The sequence below is a fragment of the Manacus candei genome, unplaced genomic scaffold (assembly GCF_025592945.1).
Source record: "Manacus candei isolate 608988 ecotype Guabito, Panama unplaced genomic scaffold, ASM2559294v1 h1tg000016l, whole genome shotgun sequence".
NCBI classification, from domain to species: Eukaryota; Metazoa; Chordata; class Aves; order Passeriformes; family Pipridae; genus Manacus; species Manacus candei.
Window position 1 is genome coordinate 9429338 of NW_026138064.1, and position 27561 is coordinate 9456898.

Genomic DNA, 27561 nt, shown 5'->3' on the forward strand with positions numbered 1-27561 from the left:
TGACCTTTATCTTACCCGTGGAAATTTTTAGAGCAATCCCCATACTTTTCTTACTGCAAAACATACCAAACATTATTTAAAGCTGTTAAGGAGATGAACAGTGTATTGGGACCATATTGCTCTCCTATCATCTGGCATAATGGTTTTCTTTTTGCCATTTAAGATTAAAACACATATGGAACTTGTTATAATTTGTCACTTTTATTTTCTGAGTTGCTGAGTTCCAGCTTCAGCTGAGATGTTACATTAATTCTGTTTAAATCTAGGGGAGCAAGTAGGCTGATTGGAGTTAACTGTATACAGTATAACGATTCTGAGCTTAAGCAGCGTTATCTCCAGAAATGTCTTTGCTACAATAGTCATCTGTGTGGAGCCCTGGAGCAATTCTTGGCTTTTTCACTCGTATCACTTCACTATCAAAGCTGAAATGATTAATATTCACAGAAAAAAAATAGATTTTCTCACAGCAAATCTTTCTTTCTATTTCTGTTTGGTGAGAACCAAGCCTTCTGCATGCATTATACGAATCAGCTAGAACAGGTCTGAGGAGTGAGGATGTGTATCTGTGAAAGTGATACAAATACATTTACTGTGATTATCAGAAAGGAATTGTAAACATGCCCATATTCCTAGCATTCTCACCTTTCTGCCTGGCTTTTTGTCCTGCTTCTCTTGTTAGCTGCAGTGATACAAACCCAGGAATGGTGCCCTTGAACTGGCTGGATTTCTGTGGTGTGGAAGTCAGGTGAGTGAAAACTGAATTTTGCCCCCCTTTGTCACTGTGAAAGCAAAGCTGGTCTACATGGAACTTCCTGACAGAGAAGAGCCACTAGGCTGCAACTTCATGTGGCAGCATTCTGGGGTTGGACGTGTGTGTGGTGTGACCTGGGGGCAGACATGTACAGAACCAGTTAGATCTTGGACCACTTGTAAGGACCATGGTTTTCAAGAGCAAATCCTGATTGAATTGCTCCCAACAGCTCCCTAGCACTGCAAATGCTCAGAACTTCTGAAACAAAGCCAGTCTAAAACAAGTTTCCATCCATCTAGGAGTCTAAGATGCCCGTTATTTAAAACCGGTAACAAAGCAGACAAAACTTGACTCAGGTGCAGGAACTGTTTCCAAAAGCTGGTTTTAAAAGAGAGGCTTAGGCTGTTTTTGGATCCTGTTGAAGTCAGCAGTGATCTTTGCACTGATAGGTGGACCTTAGATGACATCCCAGAAGTCAGTGGTTCACAGGAGGAGAGCATTCCTTTGAACATTCCATTGTGAAAATGGTGGGTGGTCATATACTTAATCAGGGCACACTTCACCCTGCCAAAATCAGCAGGGTGATTTCCTTTAGAAAAGGAAATCTTTCCTTTAGAAAGCCCTTTGTCCAACCATGTGAACCTAAAGCCTCCATATATGTGTTAAAGATTATGCATATGTGTAAATATATATTAATTTATCTCTATATAGATATGTATATATTTTTATATTTCCTCTTCATGAGGTGAAACCCCTTTGTTTCCATCTGGGAAGGCCAGAGGAGATCTCTGCTATGGTTTCCCATCAAATAAGCGTTTGGTTTTGGGTGAGGACAACCTCCAAGGCGAAAGCATTTTTGAGTCAAACACTGCTCTTCTGTGTGCCTCTCCACCCACACCTTCAGCTTGGGGTGCGCTCCTAACTAATTTAATTGAGACCAGTAACAAGAAAGAATTCCTTTTACTGATGCTAGCAATTTTTTGTAGCAACATTATAAAAGAGAACCCAGCATGAATTTGACCCTTCTGTTGGTGAGCTAGCAAATAACACAAGCAGATTATGCAGACACATATAAATCAATAAAAGCTGTGATCAATGAAATTCTGTGTTGGGTGGAACATGTTTGCCAGAGACCTAGAAAGACAGTGGCCAAGGATGCCTTCCAAGGCATTATGTTTGGTGGAGAAGGCAGGCTGAGTGTTGGGATGTGTCACTTCTAGGGATAAAATGAAAGTGAGAAGCACTGCTTGGCACCTCGTTAAGAATTTCATATGATGCTCAGATTCCTCTCTTTAGGGCTGTGCAGAAGCCACACAGGAGTGCCTTTGGAGGAGACAGATCCTGTGAGAATCAAATGCAGGAGCAAGTCTTTCAAGAAGAGTCTGATGAGTCTGGTTCAGAGAGCAGTATCAGGCAATGTGGGCTATGTTTTTCTGAACCCTTTAGGCCTGTGTGTGGAGCAAGAAGGCTGCATTTAAGCTGTAAAAGCATGGAAGACTCTCTGCTGATAGTGGTGGAGCTGTAAATGTGAGCCCAAAAGTAGCTGGCACGTTGTAAAGGTCACCAGACCACCCAGCATTGTGCAGAAAGATCATTTCCAAGATGTTTGGAGAGTGAGGATGGGACCTGGAGTTGTTGAAATTACTGCAAATGGGTGTCTGGCATTTCCTGTGTTGTGTGCCTCTGGCATGCCTGTGAGACAGTGAGGAGATGACAATGCTAAGGAACTTATTCCCATATTCACTGAGGAGCTTCTCCTTTGGCTTCGGCAGTATAATTTGTATAATTTTTATTTGCTCCCTGAGGACATTTTTTCATTTTAAAAGGTGAAGGAAAAATGACTTTTACATTGGAAACTGGGTCTATAGCCTTTCTTTTGATGTTTGTTCTGTAGCATAAAAGCATAAGAAGTCTAGTGGACTTTTCAAGGAAGCAATTACCTGGTGTACATCCTTAAAGCTTTAATGATATTTATACATGTAGCTAAGGAAAATACAGTGACAAAGTATTAATCTATTCTATTTTTAGCATCAATACAAAACAGTAGTTAATGCCATTCTTAGACAAACTTCATAGCTATTATTTCTTAAACCTACAATTGTGAAGGCGAAGAAAAATAGTTGTACTGATGTAGCTACGGCTGTTGTTTAATCATTCATCTCTCTTGATATAATGGTGCTTGATCAAGACATTTTATTTTCATTCCTTATAATGACATTTTACTTCCCCTCATTTTAACTTAACCGTTCAATTTTTTAAATCCAGGGATTAGCAGCTGTGCTCCCAGCATAGTTCCTGTACAGAAATAAAATCTAGGAGGCTGGTATGATTACAAACTCTGACCCGTGGCAGAGCTTCCCCATTTTATCAGTGGGACTGGCTGCCTCTCTTCTTTCTTCCTTTTCATATTCCTTTCCCCCTAATTGAGGCCTCCATGCTCTCCTAACCTCTCTGTGGCCGCCTCTTCCTGTAAAACACTCGTCCACCCTTAATGCATTTGCTCTTGTTGAAGTATATCCAGAAATAGCTTTCAGATGCTGTCATACATGTCCATTTTATTATTTCTGGTGAAGGGACTTCACTTAAGCGTAGCTCCATCAAGAAAAGCAGGAGTCCGTGCCTGGTCTGCATCTGCTCATCTACTTCATCCCTACAATCATCTTGGCCAGCAGCATAGTTTAAAAAAATCCAGCTTTTTCCCTTCTTCATGACAAATTTTTGGAAATGAGTGGATATGTTCCTAGACACCCAAACTTCACAGTTCTTAGCAAGGTTAGTTTATAAAAGTGGTACAACCATTCTAACAAAATGTCTCAAAGAGCGGCTAAACCTATTCTTCATGTGAGAGCTCTTGAGGTTCCCAAGAGGTGGATGTTTACTCATTCAGGAGGCTTTGATGAGGGTATGGTAGAAGAGAGTCTTCAGCTCGTAAAGAAAAAATATTAGTAGATGTTCAGTCCAAAAAATGTATTAAGAATAATTGAATCAAAGGATGCCAGGTTGGAAGTGGACTAGAAGAATCATCTGATCCAACCTTTCCTGGCAAAAGCAGGATCTAGACAAGATGGAACAACACATGGACCAGTTGAATCTTAGAAGTGTCCAGTGTTGGGAAAACCACCATTTCCCTGAGGAGATGATTCCAATGGCTAATTGTTGTCATTGTGAAAAAAATTTCCTCTTATATTTAATTGGAACCTCCCCAGGAATAAATTGTACCCATTATCCATTTTCTATGCAGCCACCCTTTAAGCACTGGAACATGGTGATAAGGTCTGCCTTAAGCCTCCTTTTTTCAAGGCTTAACAAATACTGTTCACTCAGCCTCTCCTCACATGGCAGCTTCCCTGCCCCTCCCTTTGGAAGTACCCACTTCCCCACTCACCTTGGCATCACCAGTAAATTTTGTCAGGATACACTTGATCCCGTCTTCCAGGTCACTTATGAAGATATTAAACATAGGTGTATAACTTTGTTACTCTCTTGACCTAGCTCTCACTGCATTAGTTATGTCAAACTCTTTCACTCATTGCCATCATTATAGTCTGAAGATCAGGACACCAAAGAATGTGGGGCCTGAGGGAGGGAAGATGGAGAAATATGCCAACTTGGTCTTGTAGATCAAGAGCCAGAGCAAATGGAGAGACTGTCAGGTGAGTGAAAGACAAACACTTAGGTCACAGGGAGATGAAGAGAAAGGGCTGTGAGTCAAGGGTGGACAGCTGTATCAGCTGTGGTGATGGACCAAGAGTTCCTCTTTTTATTGAGATGTAGGTCTGGTCAAAAAGCACAATGAGGAAAATACCCACCTGCAGTGAAAGCTGGGACTGGACAAGATATGGGGAAGATCTGAGACTGTAAGAGCAGAGGTAGGGGCAGGCAGGTGAGGAGAGAAGGCTGAGGAATAGGTGCAAGGTGAAGGGGCCCTTTGCCAGTGGGTCATGTGGTGAATAGAAGAGGAATTGCCTGGCGAACAGTCCCACTCAAAGAGCTGGCAGTGATGGATTGGCCACACAGGGTCAAAGAGTATGTCATGGGTAGGGGAGGGCCTTAAACTGCAGCAATAGTCTTAATTCACCCAATTCCTTCCTTTCTTCTCACTTTGCTGTTCCATGCTACCTTGGTTTAGCACCTCTGTCTCCAAAGGCCAGCACAGGCTCAGTGACATAAAGACCTGGTCTTTCTTATAGTAAATGCATGTCAACACCTCTTGAAGTAGATACCTAAGCATGTACTTGAAGATTACTCATTTCACAGATGATTTGTCATTCTCTCTGATGAATGGATGTTTTCCTATCCTCCTGCACTCCAAGGAATTTTACACTTCCCTGAGGCTTGTTTACTTTTAATAGATAATTGTACCTCTAGATATTCAAAGATCTCTGATTCTGTTTTTGAGCATGATGGAACATGTAGTCTCAGTGGGATTGTGTGGTCTGGGATACCAAATAGCTGTGTTGTCTGATAGCTCTGTTGTAATTTTGACTTGCTCCATTCTTGTTTACACTCATTCTCCTCTTATACTATGGGAAAAGGTGACTGGAAGGTCCTATTCTATTTTTTCCACACTGTTAATTACTGTATACACACACACAGACATATATATATGTACATAAATATAAACACAACTTTATTGTTTCTGCCCTTAGATGAGACATTTCTGTGGCTCTCTCATATGCTTTCCAGTCTCCTCTCATAATCAACTTGTTCTCTGTGCTTTTTGACAGTCCCTTTTTGGTTCCGGTGTCCTGGAAAGGGTGTCTGGAATGGGACACAGATTTGGCACTGTCTACGTGGTTCATTTTCCTCCAGTACTGGCTAGAACCCCTATTTGGATCTGCAGGATTTACAGCCACTGGCAGGGAATGAATGTATCTGTTACATCTTCCCTGAAGTAACGTTTACAGATCCGCTGACATTTTTGGCAAGTAAAGAAGGACCCAGAAGCCCCACCAGACCAGTAGTGCCCACCACGAGCTCCCAGTAAGGGTCTGAGTGCCGGCAGTACAGCAAGGGCTGTGGCACTGGGCAGAGGAATAGCGAGGGACTTCACTCTCCCTGTGAGTGAGAAGCAGTGTTGATCTGTGGAAAGAAAAACAAGAGAAGATGTCAGTGAGTCTTTCAGTGCTACATGTTCTTCACAGGCTGGGGGCTGCTGGAGGCAGTTCAATGTAGATAGGGTTGAACTGTCCTTTTAAAATCAGTCTTCAGCACTCTCCTCATAGGCTGTGGCATCCTCTGCTGAAAGCCCCTGAGGCTCTGCTGAGCTTGATGGACAATTCCTTTTCTTTCTTCGTCTTTGTGCTCTCTCACAAAGAGAAACTGCTTCTCTTCCAGTGAGAGGAGGGAGGGAGGCAGGGAGGGAAGAAAGCAGGGAGGGACAGACGAGAATTTTTTTTCTTGGCCTGGGATGTGTGCACCTCCACACTTCCAGCCCTGTCCTATGGCCAGGCTGGATTGCTGTTGGTATGGCAACGCATCCCTGCACTAACCAAACCGTGAAAGGTGAGGAAAATAATTATTCATCTCCATTTAACTAGTGGAATACAGAGTCCTGGAGGTTAAGGTTTCTTAGAGGAATTTATGATGTGGATGTGTCCTGGTGGTGTTTTGTTTAAGGTGTCTACAATAGCTGGATACCCCAGGAATCAAGGTACAACCATCACTGCTCTGAATCTTTAGGTGGCTTTGACAAATGTATCTCATGAAAAAATTAAACCTGGGGTTTCAAGAACCATTTGACCTTTTTCTTGCTTTGCAGTCATTAAAGGGATTGTCCCAAGTGAGCTGATCGAGGTCACAGAGGTGGCCAGTGCAGAGGTGGGACTGACCCACACCTCTGGAATTTGAGTTGACTATCTTCTAATGCTTTCCTCTCTCATACTTGTTTTTAAACAAATAAAATCAAATCCAGCTTCTTAGCCTGAACTTCTCTGTGCTTAGGTGGACAGTTTGAATCCTCTGAAATACCAGTAGCAATTGGAAAAGAAATGAATGAAAATTGACTATGTTTGGAAAAGTAGAAGCCGATGGAGCACATCATACCTGTCCTGAATGCAGTCTATCTCCATGGCCAGTGGTTTAACTATGTCTATGTGCTTTGAAAAAGATTTAATATGCAGGAGCCTGTTGCCTTGACCTAAACTTAGCAAAGGGGCATCTTGAGGCATTGTCACTTCCTGGGAATGTAGCCTAGCTTTGCATCATTTATGGAGTATGCATTATTCTGGGCTAATGTGAATGTAAGCCTTTGATCTCATGCCATTGCACCAAGCGAAAGAGATGTAACTGTTGAATTCCTTCCTCTTTTATCATTCCTCAGTCAATAATACTACAGCTTACCATTCCTGCATCCCTCTTCTCCTTTGTGCAGCTTCTGGGGCTATGTTGCTTTCCTTCTGGTTTTCAATCCTGCTGCATTCCCCATGCTTTCAAGGCAGGTTTTGTACAAGAAAAAAAGAAAGTACATTTCATAATGCAAACATGCCCTGCTCAGCACTTTCAGTTATCTTATTTATACACTGCAGTACATCTTTCTATGACCCAAAGATTATCGTTTCCCAGAGCTATCATCATCACTTTGAAGCTACCTCTGAATTGTGCTCCAGCAGATGGTACAACCCTGTGAGCACTGCGAGAGCCAGGAAGGGATGGAGCAAACCTGTGCATGAGCAAAACCAGGTTGCTTCCCAAAAAGCCATGAAACCTCTAACTTGCATTGTTTCTCACAGTGTTCAGCTTCAGCCTGTGTTGTTGAGTACTGTGAGGCTGTGAACCACCAGGGAAATCAAGGTGGTTGTTTTTCTTGGTTTTGGGCCTGTCTACTCACTGACTTTTTTTTTTTTAATTTTTTTCCCCCTGCATAACAACTGAGCTGATTAATTCCAAGATAGAATACCAAATAAGTAAGAGTCATTCATTATATGCAGTATTCTAATAGATTTCAATGCGATCTAAACTTGGATTGAATACTAACCCGTTGATTGCTATTCAGTTGTTTAAGCAGCTGTGCTATTAAGCTGAGCAATTGCACTGTGTCATCCTTCTCTTTCTTCCTTCGATTTCTACCTCCCTTTCTCCACTCTTGAAATGACTAACCCCTTGTCTGTACATTTTCCTTCAGTGGATATTGCGTCCTTTGTAACTGACTACCAAGTATACAATGGAAATGGTAGACAGCCAACTAAAATCATGAAAGATAACGTTATCCTCACTTAATTGGGTAAAATTCCCATGGGTATTTCACCAAACAGAGGAGGTTGTTATCATTCTTGTTGAGATGATAATAAAGAGGTGTCATGTACTGCTCCAGTTGTTTCAAAGGTGTCATTTGAACCTAGGGGAGTGTGGTGCTGTTAAACAGACCTGGACAAAGCCTCACAAAACTGAGTGCATATCTGTATTTGTGGACAGGAGCATTAAAAAAAAAGGCCTGATTATTTTCAAAATCTTGTACTTTTCTTTGACTCGAAGTGAAGTTGTGGTAGCTCACTCACTGTGCAAATTAGGCTCCCTGGAGTCTTGATTCAGCAGTGTACATAAGTATGTATATGCACATGTATATATACTTACTAGTTGAATGTGTATATGCATTTTTATACATGTTAATGTGCACATATAAGAATTTTTACAGATATCTAAGCTTTTTCTTCAGTAGTGAATTAGCTACATTTGCTTTCAAAGTTAAATATGTACTCAAAGTATCTTCCGGAAAATGTGGTCACCTTAGTTATCTAAGCCTGAGTTAGATACCTATTTTTAGGCTACTGGGTTTAAACCTTCTGGTTTTTACCACTAGTGATAGTCTATCCTGAATCTGATCTTGTGCAAAACATTGGACAAAGCCTTCATTCATTCACTTCTTGCTGCTTACACCTGCAGCCTTTTAATAATTTTACAGGTCCACCTCCTTCCATGCACCACGTAGGAAGGGTTATTACACATCGCTGCCTGAAGTTGGGAACTAGATCTGTTGCAATAGCATGAGAGGAATCCTCATTAAAAACAAAACAAAAAATACTTACCAGCAGGCCTTTTATTGTACTTTGCAACTCAAATTGTGTTGAGCTTGTTATGAATTCTGCTGACACTTCTGCAAAGAGTCAAAGTGGGGCTGCATTGTAGTGATGGGAAAAAAAAAATCAGATCTCTTTCATATTCACTACTTGGATGCCAAAAGTGGTTAATGCCAATGGCCATTCTTGCTTTAACATGTCATGGAGAGGAAATAGCTGCAGGGAGAATTAGAGAGAGGGAAAAAGAGTCAGCTGGCTTGTGGGTTAACCGTGAGATTCCTGGAAGCAGAGAATTTCTTTCTTCATTCTGCACTGAAGCCCATGGATGATAAAGCTGAAGTTCTACATCATAAATTCCCATTTGGACATTTAGTTTTGAGAACCTACATCCAGCATCCTTATCACTTTGAAGTTAAAGTCACAATCAGTAATGAAATCTGCTTGCTTTTCACACACTGAAATTAGCTTTGATTCTTTGCCTGAAACATATGTTTAAAAGGCAACATGCACATACTGTGCACTGACCCTATCAAAGCAATAAATACCATTGAAGTAATTTTCCGAAGCTGCCTACAGCATTAGTTTACTTTTAATATGTTGCCTCTGAAGGAGTGGTGAAGGAAATACCTATGGGAGCTATTTGCATTGTCTGTCTGGGGTGAAGTCTCTACCTTGCCCTGCTGAAAAAGAAAGTAAGAGGAGATACTAATTTCTCTTTGTTGTTGTGAAAGATAATGTTTAATTCATTGGATTTAGTGCCTTTCTAAGGAAAAATGGAATTCTATTTGGGTGAGAAAAATGCTTCTTTGATACTTAGCATGATTTGAAGCAAGGGTTGAGGCAGAGGGATATTGCTGCAACTGAGAATGGGCTTTAGTCTATGACAGTTTTCCTGGTTCTTTATGATTGCTGCTTTAGTCTTTTTGCTTTGTTTTACTTCTTCTACATTGTTACCTGGAGATTCCTCCCCGCTCCATAGGTTCCCTTTGCAGAACAAGGAGGATATGGGCATGCACCAAAGGACCATTTCCAAAGTGAACCCACTCACTAGGCAGACTGCACCCCAATGCAGGTGAGGACCCACAGTATTTAGAGATCAGGTGATCTAGGATCACAGAGGAGTTTGGAGGTAGAGGCAGTGCGTGGGTAAGACCACGGGTTGGTTTCACACTTTGGTACCACCCTTCTTATTTTAGCACCTTAAAATTACCAGCTCTTCTGTACATTTTGCTCTGCTAGACTCATGGCAGGCTCAAACAAAGCATGCGCTTGAGTGCATGAATCTTCACTCCCTTGAATTTCAAATGACGTAAGCACAGTTTAGGTTGTACAAACTCGAAAGATCAGTTCACTGGCAAAGGAAACACATTTTTTGTCACTCATGGTCACAACTAGAATGACAAGGCTAGACTCCTCCATCACTGCTCTTTAACACTGTCAGCACCAGTTTTACCAGAATTATCCTGTCTGAAGCATGAATGGGCCTATTCATTTTCTCACTTGGTTTGACCTAGGACTCTAGGAACTATTTAATAGCATATAGGCTGAATTTTCTTGGGAAGAAATTATTAAGTTAAAGACTGGGCTAAAAAATATGCTCTCCTAGCCATGAAATGCTAATTTTTTGTTTGCTTGAACATATTTGTAGAGTATCTGTATTATGCACCGTGCTTCTAAATATTGTCTCATGCTGTACAGTGAGTTTGAAAATTGGCACCTTCCAGGGTTTTGTATTTGAGTAGGAAAGAGAGAGAAGTGGGCAGGAGAAGTATATTGTTTCAGGAATACACTTTGATTCAATTTCTTGCTTTTATTGTGTCCAAGACAGAAAATACTCAGATCTCATGCTGAAGACACGTTTTCAGAACGCGAGAGTTTTACTTTAAATGACTCCTTGGAGAAGATGATCTCAAGGAGGGAAATGCATGCAGTCTTTCCAATGAGATAAGAATAATAACTGCATTTCAACTGTGCATTTCTGTAACACTGTAAATACTATATAAATTGCAAGATGGAGATCATATTCAGGTGCTGACAGTGGAAGTCTGGCCACCAATGTGGGGAAGCAGCAGTCTCACACAGGAATTTGTTGGCAGGTTAACCAAAAAACGTCTCGTTTTCTTACCTATAACTGAAGCAGATGCTCATGGGTATAAGGAGTCTTGTAAGCTGAAGTGAGTCGTGCTTTGTAAGTGGTTTTCAGGAAACTGTAAAAGACAGATAAAAGCCATCTGAAGTATAAATCTGAGGCTGCAAGCTCCTTGTCCACATAGCAGAGCCTTGTCCTGCTGAAACAAATGTGGCTGTTGTGAGACTAGTGAATTTGTGGGGATTGCTGTCAGTGTCATTAGGATGCTTCATGGTAGCAGGGACTAGCTAGTTTGATTCAAAACATAATTACGGATAGATCTTGATCCCCCTGCTTATGGGCAGCTTTCTTAGCAAAGCTGATGGCACCAGCCTTGCAGAATGACCCGGCTAGCCTGTGGAGGAAGGTCATCATTAGCTTGTCTTCAGTGTAAAAATGGCCACAGTGATTCCTTTCCTTCATTAATTCCTCTGGAGAGCAGATGTGTGGTTCCACTGCAAAGGTAGGTTTTGATTTCTCATTGTCCTTTTGCTTAAGCTGTCCTGGTCCTGAGATTCACATTTGTGGAAGTTTTGGAAATTACCAGAAATACCTTAGTCATCCATCATTCATGAAGACCTGGAAGAAGTTCTGAGCATTACTGGGTGACAGTTAATCACAACATAACAGGGCAGAATGTAGTTTCACAGTTCTTTGGAAGAGTTTGTTAGGTGTTCTTATGAGAACTGCACAATGACAGACCTGCTCCTCACACCCAGCTGTTGGTCCTGTGGTGGTGCAGTGCTCCAACAGACCTGAAAACACACTACCGAGATTTGAAAGTGTCTCCTCTTATTGGGAACAGGAGGACAAAAAAAAAAAAAGGCTTATTTTATGGAACATCTGGATGTTTCACCTGAAAATTTAATTTTTGTCAATATTCTACCATTTTAAAAGATGTGTTTTGAAAACTGCTGGTTCCATTCTTCAGGAAATCCTCTCTATTTTTTTCAATGAAAACTGATGGAAAACTAAGTTATTTTTTTTGTCTTGAAAACCAGACCTGTTGTGAATTAAGACTTTTTTAAAATGACATTTGAAAATTCAGTGCTTAATACAAATTCAATATAAAAGTCTTACAAAATTAATTTTTAAGGAAAATTTAGAAGAAAAGGTGGTTTCTTACAAAGCCATCAAAATAGAAATATCTTCTTTTTTTGTTAAAAGTAGATTCCTCCTGCTAACTAATTCTTAAGTCCCACATGAATTGCGTAGACAATATGAATCTTTGTTTTATTTGTTTTTTTGCAGCTCTTTTTATAGGCAGCTTTTCAGAAGGAGAATTTCTTTTCTTTTATGGTGGGCTAGAGGGCTTAATATTCTCTTGCAAATGATTCTGATTGCACAATTTATGATGCTATTTAATTTCTTATTAAGTACAGTAGTAGATACCAAGTTAATGCTGGTGTTTTCTTTCTTGACGAAGAGTTTACTCTTTACAGCATCCTTAATCAGAAAGGTGCTGCTTACTCGAGGACAGGTCTTTTACTGAGCCTTGTGTGTTGAAGGCAACTCTCACAAAATTTGCAAAAGCCCAGGAAATTATCCAGTCTTTCCCTTCCAATTCCTCCTTCCAGCTTTTGGAGATCCTCTGTGCTGCTGTTTAGGTACTGTAAAAACCCTGTGGGCAGCCACCTCTTGAGGACAGTTCCTGCTGAAGACCATGACAAAATCCCATGAGTTCTCTCATGGCTTCTCAAACAGAGATGCAGCTCAAAAAACCCCCCTAACCTGGTTGCTTACGGAATGTTATCACTTGCTATGGGGAAACCTATGCCCTAAGAAGAAGAGGAGAGGAACCACACCCCAACAGGATGAAAAAACCTGAAATCATAGAATCATAGAATCACCTGGGTTGGAAGGGACCTCCGAGATCATCAAGTCCAACCCTTGATCCACTATCACTGCAGTTGCTAGACCATGGCACTAAGTGCCACATCCAGTCTTATCTTAAAAATATGTTATAGAAGAAGGAAAGAGAGAAAATCCAATGAAATCATGCCTAGACTGCCTGGTTTCTGCTTTGTCAGGATTAAGAATGCTATCTTTGGGAAGATACTTTTGGGGATAATAAAGATAGGGCATTTAGCAACCTGAACAAAAACAAGTTCCTATTCTAACAGATACGTTTTTGTATAGTGTCTGAGGATAAGAAAAGGAGTGTTGCAGATTTTACTCACCCATTCATAGCAAGCATCTAAATGCTGATATTTGTGGGGAAAAAAAAAATTAAAAAAAAGAGAAGAAAAGAAAGTAAGGAGGAACAGAAAAATGAATCTCTTGTCAATTTGACCCCCCAGTGGTTTGGGTTTTTTTTTCATTATTGATATATCTGTAATTTTCATCTGCCCTTTATTCTGCATGTATATTTATATGTGTGTATTTTTTTTCCCACAAACCTGCAGTGCAGTAGAAAGCTAGATTTAAATATTTTCAGACTGACTGTACTCATCATTTGCATTCCACTGACTCATTCAGAGCAAAGACATCTGAGCAGAAATACAGCAGATAAAAGAGAAACCATTAATCCAGGGAAGATTACTGGCACAGAATCTTTATCCTGTATCCTCCCTGAAATGAGACAAAGATCTTACTATGTACATCCCTCTGGCTTAGCTTCAGAAAGTAAGCAGTACAGCAGTATAGACATGGTACTTTTTAAAGGCACATTACATTGGTCTGAAACTTCGGTCTTCTAGCAGATCTTGTTTCTGCTGAGATGTTGTTCAGTAATTGCTTTCTCAGAAGTGTCTTCAGCACCCAAAGCGTACTTTGTTGTCTCATGTAACAAATAAGACAACACATCCCTTACCTGCTCCTCAAAAGATAGTGTATGTCTCGTGGAGAATGGAGCCTGTTCTGTAGCACATTGGTTACACAGCATAATTTACAGGGTCCTGCTTCTGCTGATGCCTCATCTTGACGTGAGCTGTAAATGCTAGTTAGATTTTAATGAGCCTAAGAAGGCTAGAGCTTTCCAAATACTGGTGCTTCATCTGTGGAAGGGGGTATTGGCTGAGGATGTTGAGCAGGCTTGCCCTTTTCAGGAGACTCATTCCAGGTGAGTGAGTATATTAGATTTCAGAGTGCAGCAGGCTTTTATCTCCCTTCTCCGTGAGTGTGGCAGCCCGCAGTTGCTTTTCTGTTTGCTGGTTGTTTGTCTTTCTCCCTCTGTCTCGGTGATATTGATCCCTCAGTTAAAAGAGCTGAGATAGAGACTGGGAAGCATCCCTTTCTTCTCTGGCAGTAGGTGGAAAATCCAGTTGCAATGTGATTACTGCCCTGTCTCAGCTGCCACTGGTCATTGACCATCTCCTGCAGGTATATTTCCATGCCATAATAATAACAAAATCTACTGTAGCCAGTTAGAGCTTCCACTTGAAGCAACCCAGAGGGTTAGATGACTTTCTGGAGGTAGTCCCATGTGTTTGTGGCCTTATCTTGCTATAGTGTGCATTCAGCTATGAAATAAAATTGCAGGAAATGATTCAGTTTTGAATCATTTTATTTAGACTGGCAGACGCCAAAAACTCTCCTGTGAGCTACAACAATGTGGACTGCTATTAGATGGGAAATATAAATACTTAAACTTGTCTGATGAGTTGGACTAGAAATGCAAGCAAACTGTTCTGAAGCATGGATTCTCAGCTTTTATTCCAGACAGTTTTGTTTCTCCAGAGCCTCTTGTTCAGGTGAAAAATATTTTCCTTTTCTTGTCTCTGTGTAGGATGAATGTATATTAAGACCTCTGGAAAATAGCTAAGCACAACAGGAACTGAGACCAGGAAGAAACTCTTTTCCTAAACAATCCAGCATCCTCTTCCAGTTCAGAGCAGGAGAATATTTAAGAACAGGGAAAACCCCTTGCTGTTATGGAAAGTTTAGCTTACCAAGAGTAAACTGTGATCTCTTTGTTGTTTTAAATTGATGAAAAGTAAGGTCAGAAGCAAACCTTATTTCTTCCATAATCCAGAGCCTAATGTCTACAGTGGCTTTTTTCCCCTGTAGTAATGTTCACATTAAGGGTGATTTGATTTCAGGTGTCAACCTAAAGATCTGAGTAATAACCTTTTTCAGTTAGAACCTCTTATGGAGGAATAGTTTTTACCTGTTTTTAATTGCACCTTCTTCTCCTGTTAATATCAATTATCTCTCCTGCTCCTTTTTAGACTCTGTCACTTGCCAAATATTGAAATAGGAAGGTTTATTTATTACAAAGGATATACAAAGACAAAAAAAAAGAAAAAGGACATGTCTTTCAGTGTTCTGTCTTGCTCTTCATTGTTCCTTAGATTTGAAAGGCAAAAGTGCAGTTCTGATAATTGTGTGAGTTCTTCACACTTCCTGCTAGAAATGTCCCTTTTCTGCTTCTCCTCTGGGCTTTGTCTCCAGGGCCTGTGCCTTGCATGCTCCCTTTGAACCACAGCTGTTTGTTTTGTATCGTGCCACGTTTGTTTAGAATTTGACCAAATGACATTACAGATGAGTGGTGAGAGGAAAAGCTTGCAAGAGGACTTCAAGTAATCTTAGATCAGCCAGTTGTCAGCTGCATTGTGTTACTATGTAGCATGCTCATTCCTCTTTTGATGTCTTTGCAGATGTTTTAAGCTTTACATAAAAAAAAAAGGAAAGTATTTATACAGGCACATTACCTCACCTGAGATGGTGTCATTGTGCTGTACACTTTACATACAGTAAAAATTGCTTCTCCGTTCCTCCTACAAACTTAGCATCTAAATGATCAAGACACATAAAGCTTTGGAAGTGAAAGAGAGGTCCAAGGTCACCTCTGCAGGAAAGCAACAGCACACATTCTACAGGCAGGTGACATTCTGTCCTGTCCTGTCTCTTTTATAACAGCTTTGATAAGATGACATTTCACAAATCTGAGAAACAGACACTACCCATTTCCATACTTGCAGGAAGGGTGTCTTCAAGTGAGGAAGCTTGATTACAAACTCTGCTGAGTATGCAAGGGAAAGAATGAAATATTGCACTTGCCACAGTCCTGATTTTTGTTCTTCTCTTCCATTATCTAAAGGAAATACGGTATGATCTTTGTTCCAGTCATTGCAAACAGTTTTCAAACTAGTACAGGCAAAGATGTGTGGGATGGAGCCAGGACTATTTTTTTTGTGTATGTGTGTGCACATACCTGTGAAATATCTTATTTCTAGAAATCATCACATGCATGAAGTTAAACCTATTAGCAACTGTTTGCACATTGCAGGTTTGGGGTTATTTATCGCTTGCCACAGAAAAATCTTTCAAGGCCCTGCAGAAACCATCCTCCGGAGTTCCTTTTTTCTCATAAGGCATCCTAGAACAGTTTTGCAGAGACATGTTACTCTCTCAACCCCACTTCTAGGGATGGATAAGGCTGAGGAAAGAGCTGCAACTTGGCAGCTTGGAGAAAAAGAGGAGCAAAGATCCTTCATGCCTCATGGTATAGAGATCATATCAATGCCAGGAGCTGCACTTGAGAGTGAATGGAAGAATAACAGACCCCTGCATGTTGCCATGGAGCTCTCCTGCCTGGACTTCAGGCGTGCTGTAAAATACTATCCTTCTCTTTGCCTGTGTCACAGGCAGTCCTAGTTAGTCCTGGCAGCATTACTGTGCTCAGCAATTGGTATTATCGCCATAAAACAACTAGGTTAGTGTCAGCAGAGTCATATCTCGGCTTGCATGCCCTCACTCCTTGCTTACACACTGGTTTCCAGACCACCAAAGCTCTGCTGCTTTCCCCATCTCAATCACCACAAGCATTCCAGCTCACCACCAAGCTTACCACAGAGACAAAAGCTCATTTTTAAAAGAAAAAAAAAACAAAAACAAAAACATTTTTATCCTAGAGAAAGCCAAGATTTTTATTTTAAATAATTTGTTGCTTGCCAATTGTAGTCTACCAGGCTTCCCTCTCCTGGTGTCTGTAACTTAACATTATGAACTTTCCTATTAAATCAAGTGCTTCCTGAACATTAGGTGGTGGAGTGGAGGAAAACCCAAACATTATCAAGGAAAGTTAATACTGATAAGGTGTTGGCCGCTGGCTGTCCCATTAGTGTGAGAATGCACATTCTCTCCCTTGAGGGTAGAGCACCTTCTGATGGAGTGCTTCTTATGTTGAAAAATGACAAGCATTAAGAACCCCATGCCACTTCATTGCTAAAATATTTACTAGAGCAGGCTTGCTTCCTCCATCTGAAAGTGTGGTGTATTTATAGGAGTGTCCAGTAACGGAGCATCCTGCTCTGAGCAGTGTTTCTGAAGAATAAGGCCGTACTTTGTGTGAAGGGGTGGGGCAGGGCTCATCCGTTATCCCCTCTGTTAGCAGGTGTTAGAAGCATGCACGGGACTGCAGGAGCTGCTGACTGGAGAGGATTCATCGTAGTGTGTGAAGTCCCTGCAGGGGATGGGAAAAGCTCAGTGGGCTGAGAAGTTTAGGGTCTGGGATCTCTGTGTGAAATTGCCAGGAAGAGACAACTTCAGTAAAAGGGGATGTTTAGTTTTTTGGGGTTTTTTTTGGTTATCATTAAAATGACAAATCACAGGACTCCATCCCCACATAAGTATTACAGGTCAGCTTCTCAACTAATGTGCAGTGGCAGGTTTGCAGTGTGCTCTCTGTAGCAGCTGGGAATCTGGGGCTGTTGGGTATGGGAAGATTCCTTCCCTGCTTTATGGCTGTGAGTGTTAGAAATAAGGTCCCTTACCTCCTGGCCAGAAAGCAAGAACAATTGAAGATGGAGGTCACAGAAATGACAAGAGCAACTCTTGTAATTCAGTGTTGTCAGCACAAATGCAGCAATTGATTGAAAAGTGTCTGCTAACCAGGCAGCAAAGAGAGCAATTAGAACTGAAATAGCAACAGGGTCTATTTCAGAGTTTTATGATTCCAGCTTGCACCACCCCACTAATTCTAAGTACCAATGATTTTTTTGTCTGGGCTGGAGTCAGCTGGGGACCAGGAGCAATCTGGGACTGAAAGAAACTCAGGACTTCTCAGAGCTTCAGCTGTTAAAAGTGTGTCACATCCTAAAACTGAAATGCAACCCTCTGATCTACCTTGAGGATTAACAAGCATCACCATAGAGTGTGGCTTGGGACCACTTCAGCTTTGCCGTAGACCGTGAGGTCTGCTGGAGTCACTAGATCTCCTGCATCAGAGGTACATGATGGAGTTATCCCAGCAGAAAGGGTGTATCAGGGCTCAAGATGGACTGTGTTTTAGGAAGGCATGATTGACACTGGATGCAAGAGATACCCAGATGCGGGTATTTGGTACAGTTTGCTAATGCTGAAGATCAGATGCTCGATCTCTGACTGGGGTAAAGAAAGACTTTTAGACAGTCAGGGAGGCTTTCTTGTTGTCCTGATCTCCAAGGAATGTCATATTCGAGAAGCATAGCAGAAATGAGTAGACTTGGTAATCTGGTAGAGTCATAGTGCTTAAGGCACAAAGCAAGTAGGGTGAGCAGGTTGAGGGACAGGCTTCCTGCTAAGGGATTCATATAAGTGAACCATCTGTGAACAATGGGCAAGAGACGTTGTCAGATGACAGTAAAAATTACTTACCAACACAGTGTTTCTGAATGGAAGGAAATGATGTCTAGAGAAGAGAGCTCTGTGCAAGTAGACTTGTGTTTCATATGTGTGCTAAGATTAGCTGTTTGAGGAGAAGCTAATAGACCTCAGGAATGGATAAATTCTGTGTGTGAGGCTCCATGGCTTGAAGCGCCATTGATCACACTGCACAGCACACAAATCTAGTCTGAGTCAGAACTTTCAACACAACGTGCAGCAAGGAACACTATGATCTCTGAATAAATATCAGCAGGACAGTAATAGCAGTGCAGTGCAATGTTGAACAGTTAGTTACTTGGAGAGCTGCTTTATCAAGTAAGAATGTGTAAGAGAGTTTCTTGGTTTCTTGCATCATTACTAAGGCTGGGATGGTTGCTACTTAGCCCTGGATGTATTCCAAGTTGAGTGAAAAATAATTTTTAACCAACCACATTGAGGCTGTATTTGCAGAATTTGTGTCTACAATAGTGCTGAATGCAACATAAAGAAAGGTATGTGTGCCCATGGCATTGTGAATCTTAATTGACTTTATGGGGAAACAGACACACAGTACCTCATATAGTGGGAAGATGAACAGAACTGCTTGTATATGTTCTTTTATAACCCCCTCATCCCAACCAGAACTGATTACCTGTTAAAAGGTAAAACCATGCACCATTTTTCCTGTTGCAAATGACTGCTGTATTTTAAGAAAGGAACTGAAATCTTCTACTGACTCTGTTGAATGTGACATACTTTTGAAAGTCAGTCCAAGGGTGGCTGCCTCTCATAGTCAGGTGAAGAACAACTGTGTTATTTAGTTTGCACAGAAGTGGCAGACAGTAGACATGGATTTGAGTGCTGCTAACTCACGCTAAGGAACCCTGCACTTTGCAGCATGAGGAACCCTACTGCACTGTGAGGAACTGCTTGTGCATTAAGTCGTTGCTCACTGTGAGCAGACATGACTGTCTGTACCCCTCATATTGCTGTATGTTTTGGTGCTGAATGCAAACTATTATCTCTATTTAGCTGTTGTTGTTGCAGCCATCTTTGCTTGCCAGCAACAGCTATTTCTAGCTAGTTAACAGGTTTGGAGGCCTCTCAAGAGGCCTGTCGCAGAACTGTTGCAAGTGAACCCTAGATATCTATTTGAAACTAATCAACCCAACATAAGAATTAAATCTCTTATCCAGAAGTCATTACTGCAGAGGAATAGACTCGTGGCAGAGAAAAGGTCACATAAAAATGTTCTTCAGTGATGCACAATTAGGTAGGCAACACCATCTTAGAATACCCAGTTCTTGAGTGGGTACTTGAGGAGCTTATATTTCCTGGCTTATTCTACATCACGAAAAAAAAAGGAGATTGGGTCATTTTATTCTGGAAAGCATTTTTCCCATCTCTTTGGCTGTCACATATATTTAACTTTAGTACCCTCAAGGACAATGTGGTGGATCAGCATGCTAAGGTCTACAGTCTACAGCCTGTAGTTTTTCATTTCACATTGCTTTAAGAATAGTCGTCTTTGTTTCCATTTTGAGCCACGGCTGAATTCTTACATGTTGTCTGATCTTCAGGCTCAAATACCCAAGAGAATAGGCAGCTGTGAATCAACTCTCTGTGTGCTTTCTAGCAGGTAGTCTAGCAAAGAAGGCAGTATGCTTCTTCTTGTTTCTTTAAATTGATAGGGATTTGAAGGAAAGGACTTTTATTAAAGTCTCATGAATGATTATTTTCTGCCTGCTGATGATTCTGAATTGCATGCAGAAATATAAGAACCTTTTAAGAGAGCCCTATGGATTTAAACCCAATTCTTTAGATTTATAATTAAAGCTCTTTGTCTTTATGCTATCCTACACCTTATGAGAAGGATCACCTTTCTAATTACACAGTACCAGGAGGTCTGTCACATGCTTTTATTTAGTATTAAGGTACGCAGTTGCTATATTTTTTCTTTTTCTTTTCCTTCTTCCATAGATTCTATATTATGTTTTGGAAATTCAACATAATGATTTTATTTTTTTTTTCAGGCCAGATGTTTCACTCTGCTATGTTAAGTCATCTTGACACACTGCCACGAAATGGAAACAACTGCTAGTTTTAACATTGCTCCATATCTTTATTAAAAGGTATGTCTCATGAATCTTAATTCCCCACACACATGCTATCTTCCTCTCTCCCCCCTCTCTCCCATTACACTTCTTTCTTTCCCTCCCTAAAGACGGAGGAATATTAAAATTTTCTTGCTGTTCTGGCTGAGTGGTTAATGAGGTTCTAGATAGCATAATGAATATGCAGTCCCATTGATTCTGTGTGTGTGTGTGTGTACGTGTGCATATGTGTGCATTTGTGTGTGCATGTCTTTAATCACAGCTGGAATGCAAAATCAGGCTCCACCTTTCAACTCTATCTCCATCATGCTGAGAGAGTGAGAGAGAGCGAGACTGAGACTGCTAGACAGCTCGAAAGAGATTGCAGCTCAGATGTCCTGGAAAACAGCAAATCCCTCAGACCTGGCAGATTCCGTTACCATGAGAACTGCAGATATTTCCATTGTGATGGCTTGCTCTAGCAGCCATCTGTTACACCCATTTGATTAGGAAGTACAGTTAGCTTGTATGGGATTTTCGCTGCACCTTATCCCATGGCAGCGTACAGAAACTCTCTCTCTCTTTTTAAATGCTAAACTCTATGTTTTTAAAGCGCTGTAATTTACTGAGGCTGAAGGCATTTAATGAAATGCTAGGAGGACGTCACTGAGGGACAATATCTCTGAGAAGAAAGAAGCACATGAGATATGTGAAGAGGATTAGCGTCCAGTATATAAATAAGATCAGCCCAGAAATTAGCTGTATTTAGCAATTCCTCATCCCTGCCAGGGAGAGGAGCTTGATATACAGACCTCGTGAAGCCATAATAAAATTAGTAATTGCCTCCTGTTAGTTAATCCCACTCCATATATATTTACTGTATGCATACAATAAATGCATGCAGCAAATACATTTCAGGTCCTTTGTAAAAGAAGGGAGAAAGTGATGACTTTCCCCAGATGCCTGAAGTGGTACAATGACTGCACTGTGTAACAATTAGATTAGCTGTAAAAATTTAATAGTGCCATTTGACTTTTCCTAGACACAGAAAACCTTAAACTTTCTTGAAGGTTTTTCTGTAATTTACTGATTAAAACAATTGTTTGGAATAGTTGAGTCCCTTGGTGTAAATTAGTGGTGGAGGAAATGGTAATGGCACATCAAATGGATATAAAAACAAAGGAATCCCCTTCAATTAAAACTCTCCAGACATTCTTCCTAAGTGGCTGGCATTCCAGATTCAGGGTAATCTTATGTGTGGGGTAGTTGCCTCGAGTATCTTAAAATGACTGAAGGTCTTGTAAACTCAGTGAAGCTAATTAAATGCTCACACACTGAAATGAATTTCTGATTGCTGCTAAGGAGGCATTGAGGTCAGCTACGCTTTTCATTACCCACACTTTATGGCCAATGCCAGATACTAAATAAATCAAATCCTCAGAACCAGTGGTTTTGTTCCTCTTATATATTCTCCCACCCAGCTGAACATAATTCCTTATCTGTCTTCATCTTGGCATGAAAAGTTTTCTCTTCTATTGTTTTTCTTCACATAGCACCAGATTACCATGGAGAAGACTATGATATCATAAGAAATGAATGAGCATGTTTCTCACCATGGGTGAAATATACATTACAGACCTAATAAAGTCAGAAATCATGTAATGGGCCTGGTAAAATGAACTGCTTAGTTAGTGTAAATATAAATGGTTCTTCTTTAGGTCTCTGCTTCAGCTAAGTTCTTAGACACTTTGCTGAGCATGGAGACACAGAAGAACGTGTTATGAGCTTTTCTGAATAGGGATAGTTCTGAATCTGGATCCATGAATGTAAAAAGATAAGTAAAATTTCCCTTCCCCTTTATAACAGGAGATTTTCTTGTTGATCATCTTTACAGCAAATTAGAACTTTGACTTCCTGCAGCTTCCCATCTCACATAATCCTGGAGGCTGAGCCGTGGAGAAGAGAGTGCTGCTTTTTTTTTTCTTTTCAGACAGGGCACTTAATATGAATGTGGTATCTGCCTTTGATGGGCAGCAGATGTATGGAAGCCCTGAAATCTGAAACAATAAATACCATTCAGAGTCTCACCACTGAACTTTCTTATAGAACTGCCTTTGTTAAATGAAACATTTACAGGAATACCATCCCCCTCTTCCCACCTACCTTCAAGGCTAGGATCTGAACCATGTTTTTAAAGTAAAGGTTAAGTACCTGAGGCATGAACAGTTGACATACAAAAAAAACCAAAGTAATTTTATCATTCATTTGCCAGCTACAAGGTGTGTCGAGGGCTTTTTCTTTCTCTTTGTAATGCATGAGAAAACAAACCTGGGAAGTGTATGCAAGGAATATTTCTTTTCTGCATTGGAATGTTAACATTTGCACCTTCTGACTTAATACTGTGTATTTCTTCAGAGTCATCAATCTCTTCAGAGTCATCTTGCCATCTGTACCAGCATTGCTCCAGGCTTCCATATGAAAGTCCAATCTGGCGGTATAAATACCGGATAATGAAGAGTGGGTGTTAAAGTTTCTGACTGGTTGGAAGATGAGTATGTGTCTATGAAAGATCTGAATTCATGTGTTAAACAAACAGAAACTATGTTAACATGGAAGTTCAACCAGAAAGAGCATGCATGTTTGTCCTCATGCCCTCTCTCACTCTTTGTGTTTTTTTTTCTCAATTTTTTCTTTATCTTTCTCATTTTAGTAGAGTTCACCCAAGATCCAGGAGAAAAATGTTCTCTAACCATGACATTACACTTTGGAGATTACAAATAGGGGCAACATGTTGACTTGCTGTAATGTAGGGTTCTTTTTTTTTTCCTCTCTCCTTTTGCTCCAGGAAAGCTATAACTACATAGATTAGCAAAACTTTTGCAAGAATGGATGTAAAACAGATTTATCTCAGTGGCAGCTTTATCTGATCCATTTGGTCTTGCAGAGTTTGGATGGTTTCCTTTGTTACAATAACCAGCTTTCAAACATCTATATCCTTAGGGTATTAAATGTCAGCCTCTAGTGTATCGTTCAAGGATAAAAGATTGACAATACTGAAATACTTTTTTCTTCTTGTTTTTTTTTTTCCTTCTCCAGCACTGGCAGAGTCTTTACTCTGCACACCACTGCTGACCCCAGAAATGACCCACAGGAACTACTGGCGAAAGGAGTGAAAAGGTATTTCAGCTCATAGGCATTAGAAACTCTCTTCATTAATAGCCTTTTTGCAGACTTTTCAGATAGATTTCCTGTCATTGTGATGAGGATATATTTGTAACGAGGTCCCTTAAGTAAGTGGACAGTGGACAATTAATTAAACGAACTAGGACTTTCTGTACTGTTTTGTGGGGTTTTTTGTGGTTTTTTTTTTTTTTTTTTTTTTGATTTTGTGGGGTTTTATTGTTTGTTTTGTTTTGGGTTTTTGGTTGGTTGGTTGGGTTTTTTGTTGTGGTTTTTTTTTTGGAGTGGGGGAAGCCTTCCTGATGGTCTTGTGTCCTCTGTGCTGGGTGTGCAGCCCTTTGCTATCTGTTGGCCAAGCACTTCAGCCCTAATTTGAACAAAACTCTAGACATTCTGCTGAGGGAGGTACACTTTTTGTTTCAGTTGGCATCAGAACTGAGGAAAATGTGCCCAGCAGATCAGTGGTCATACGACAGCCCCTTAAAATGCAGCCAGCAGAACTGGTGTGCTCTGGGTACAGCTGAAGATACAGAGTTCCCAAAGTGTGCCACTTGCTTTCCACTCTCTTGCTACCGAGTAGCTGGGACTGTGCTGCTCCCCGTCTCTGCACAAGGGGGTGACTACTCTGAGCTTCTTCTCTTCACACCTCAGGAAGATGGGATGTGCTCATTAATCCAAAAATCCACCAGATACAGAGTTCATCACATTGATAATGTGTTGCTGAGCCTGATCTTGCTGGAAGAGGCAGGTCGAAACTGACAATGTTTGAGTTCACATCAGGGTTGTACTGTTGGGCGCTAGGAAGGTAGTTAGAGTAAAGTTTGGTGTATTTATATCCTCATGTATTGTACTGTGTCCTGTACTGATATCCACACTATGGATAATATGACCATAATTCTGGTTATACCACAATTAACCTTGTCCATCCCATTGTACATACTCCAGTTTCCCAAACGTGTCACACCAGTGGAGATCTACAGTAAGGCTGAATTAGGCTTATTATTATATTTCATTCTTAGATTGCCCTCTTAGCACACTGGCCCCTTTAATTAAAAGTTTGCAAACATGCATTCCTTAATTAACTTCTGACCTTCACAGCTGGTTATGAGACAACTATACTTCATGTTTTTGAGCAAAGTCTATTTCCCTCTCTCAAGCCCTTTCTCAGTTTGGAAATGGCTTATTAACTTTACAGTCATCGGGATATTTCTCAAAAGAAATAAAATTTCTTGGTGAACATGCACAGTTTTTCTCTGCACACAAAAGAGTTTAAATTTTCACTCCAGTTCTGTGAGAATATTGATAATTACTTTTATTAACCAACTCACAAATAGCAAATGTGTGAGGTTAAAAAAGTCTCATTTGAACTTTATGAACTCATAGGTGAAAAAGAAATTATTTAAGAGTAACCATGACTGTTGGCTAAGGAGCCATCATTTTCTCAGCAAAACAGCATTCGTTAAGAAGGTAAGGATATTGATGTGCTGGTCAAATGCGTTTGAGATTTTATTCTGACAATTATTTGCATGCATGTATTTGCATGTATATTTAAATCTACTGGTTTCTGTATGGAGTTGACTGTGTCCACACATCAACTGCTTTGAGGAATTAATGTGCTTTACAATCTTTTTCATCATGTCAGAAAGGGTATGCCAAAGCAAAGGTCTCATTTCAGGCAACTTGGTCAGATACACTTTTTTTTTGTCCTCACAGTGATGGACATAAAACATGAACAACATGATCCTAGTCTCACTTATGCTGTTGTAAATCAGGGTGAGCTTTGCTGGAACCAGTGGAGTTAGCCCACTGTTTAAAGCAAACTAAGGAGAACCAGCACTTGCCAGTACTTCCTTTTGTTTGGCACTTACAGTCTGCTCTGGATGGACCAATGCAACAAAAGAAAAAAAAGTCACTAAAAAATATTTGTGGTTGTCTAAATAGTTGCCTCTGAATTTCAGCTGTGGAAAGTTGTGATCCTCTGTAATTGCTTCTGTAGTTGAGATCTTTAGACACCAAGTGTCCCTGGTCACACAGCAGCAGGACAACACAGAGCCTCCTCCCTGCTGAACGTGTGGTTGCCCTGATATTTTGCAGTCTTTTAGGCCTGTAGGTTCAGCAAGTGCAACCCGAGAGCCCTGAGCACAAGCTCCTGATTACACCAATTAAACATTTCCTCCAAGATGAAAGGCAAAGGGGCTTTAGTGTGCAATGTTTAAGCCTGTCTCTCCCTTTAAGTCTTGAAATCAGTTATTTATGGGAAGCAGGCGTCTAGGCTATCCTACCCTTTTCTTCTGTGCATTGGAGGCAGTGAAGGTTGCAATATTAATTGCTGCATCAGCAACTTCAAGATTTAATGTTTTTCTCCATTCTGCAGGCAATGTATCTCTTGCATGATTTCCCTCACAGTCTTCACTTTTACAGCCATCTGAATGATAAGCAACAATAATGTCTCTGGAAGTGATCCATAAATCATATTCAAATCCACACATCCAAATGATCCTATTTTTAATCTCTAAACTACTGTGGTGTGTGCTTGCTAGTGCAGTTCAATTGGAAGCATTATGGTCACCACCTACATGTTTCCTTCAAATTTGTGCTAATGCATAAAAAAAAAAAAAAATTCAACCAGATGCTTGAGTAATAACACATAGAAAAAGTATGGGCAATGAAGACCTCCCTAAATGCTCATATGAACTACAAATAACACAATGTTATTAGTATCAGTTATCAGTTATAAAGAGAATAAGAATGATCTTTGGTTTAGATCACTGCATTAGAGTGGACAGTACCTGAATTATCTTTGTTCCTTTTCCACAGTCACATTGCATCCAGCTAGGCCTTAAACACTTCCAGGGATGGGGCAACCACAGCTTCTCTGGGCAACCTGTGCCAGTGACTCACTAGACTGCATTTTGTATTGAAGATTAAAAATAGTTCCACGACACTATGTACTTTTCTTCTGGAACATCCATCATTTGTTGTTGTGGTCTTTGTAAAGATATTCCTGGAACTAATACTTTAGCTTTATTGTGGCTACAGCTGAAATTTCCTTTCTTTCTTTAGCTCCTCTCAGGCAGTCCAGTGGGATCTTCTCAAGATAAAATTAGAAGTGGTGCCAGGCTTCACCCAGCATCCTTATTCTGGAATGGCTATGTCCCTCGTGGAAGTTTCTAGGGATCTCTTGCATCCCTTGTCTGTCCATGTCTGGGGTGCCTCAGCATTAGAAAGACATGGACCTATTAGAGTAGGTTCTGAGGAGGCCACAAAGATGCTTAGAGGGCTGGAGCACCTCTGCTATAGAAAGACAGGCTGAGAGAGTTGGGCTTTTTCAGCCTGGAGAAGAGAAAGTTCTGGGGAGAATTTACAGCACCTTCCAGGACCTGAAAAGGGCTTATAGAAAGGAGGGAGAGGGACTTTTTGTATGAGGAGATAGTTATAGGACAAGGCACAGTAGCTTTAAGCTGAAAGAGAGCAGGTTGAGAGGAGATGTTAGGAAGAAATTCTTCCCTGTGAGGATGGTGAGACACTGGAACAGGTTGCCCAGAAAAGCTGTGGATAGCCCATCCGTGGAAGTGTTCAAGGTCAAGTTGGATGGACCTCTGAGCAACCTGGTCTGGTGAGTGGCATCCCTGACAATGGCAGCAGGGTTGGAACTGGTTGGCCTATAAAGTCCTGGCCAACCCAAGCCATTCTATGACTCTATGATCTGCGTGTTCAGACTTGTCTCTGGCCATTTCCTTGCAGCTGGATACCAAAGGAGAAGGGAGAAATGAATGTCTTCCCCTACCCATACCCATATGTGAGTTAAAGCAGACTGTCCACGCCTTG

At 40.7% G+C, this 27561-nt stretch overlaps 1 long non-coding RNA gene across 1 annotated transcript in view; it reads left to right on the forward strand.

Annotated features, from left to right (window-relative positions):
- LOC127469000 (uncharacterized) overlaps positions 1-23730 on the forward strand; it is a 38917-nt gene extending 15187 nt beyond the window's left edge. Inside the window, exons 2-4 of the long non-coding RNA XR_007903772.1 lie at positions 20494-20592; positions 22969-23105; positions 23650-23730. This is a non-coding gene — a long non-coding RNA (uncharacterized LOC127469000). The remainder of the gene's footprint in view (positions 1-20493; positions 20593-22968; positions 23106-23649) is intronic.
- The last annotated feature ends 3831 nt before the right edge of the window (positions 23731-27561 follow it).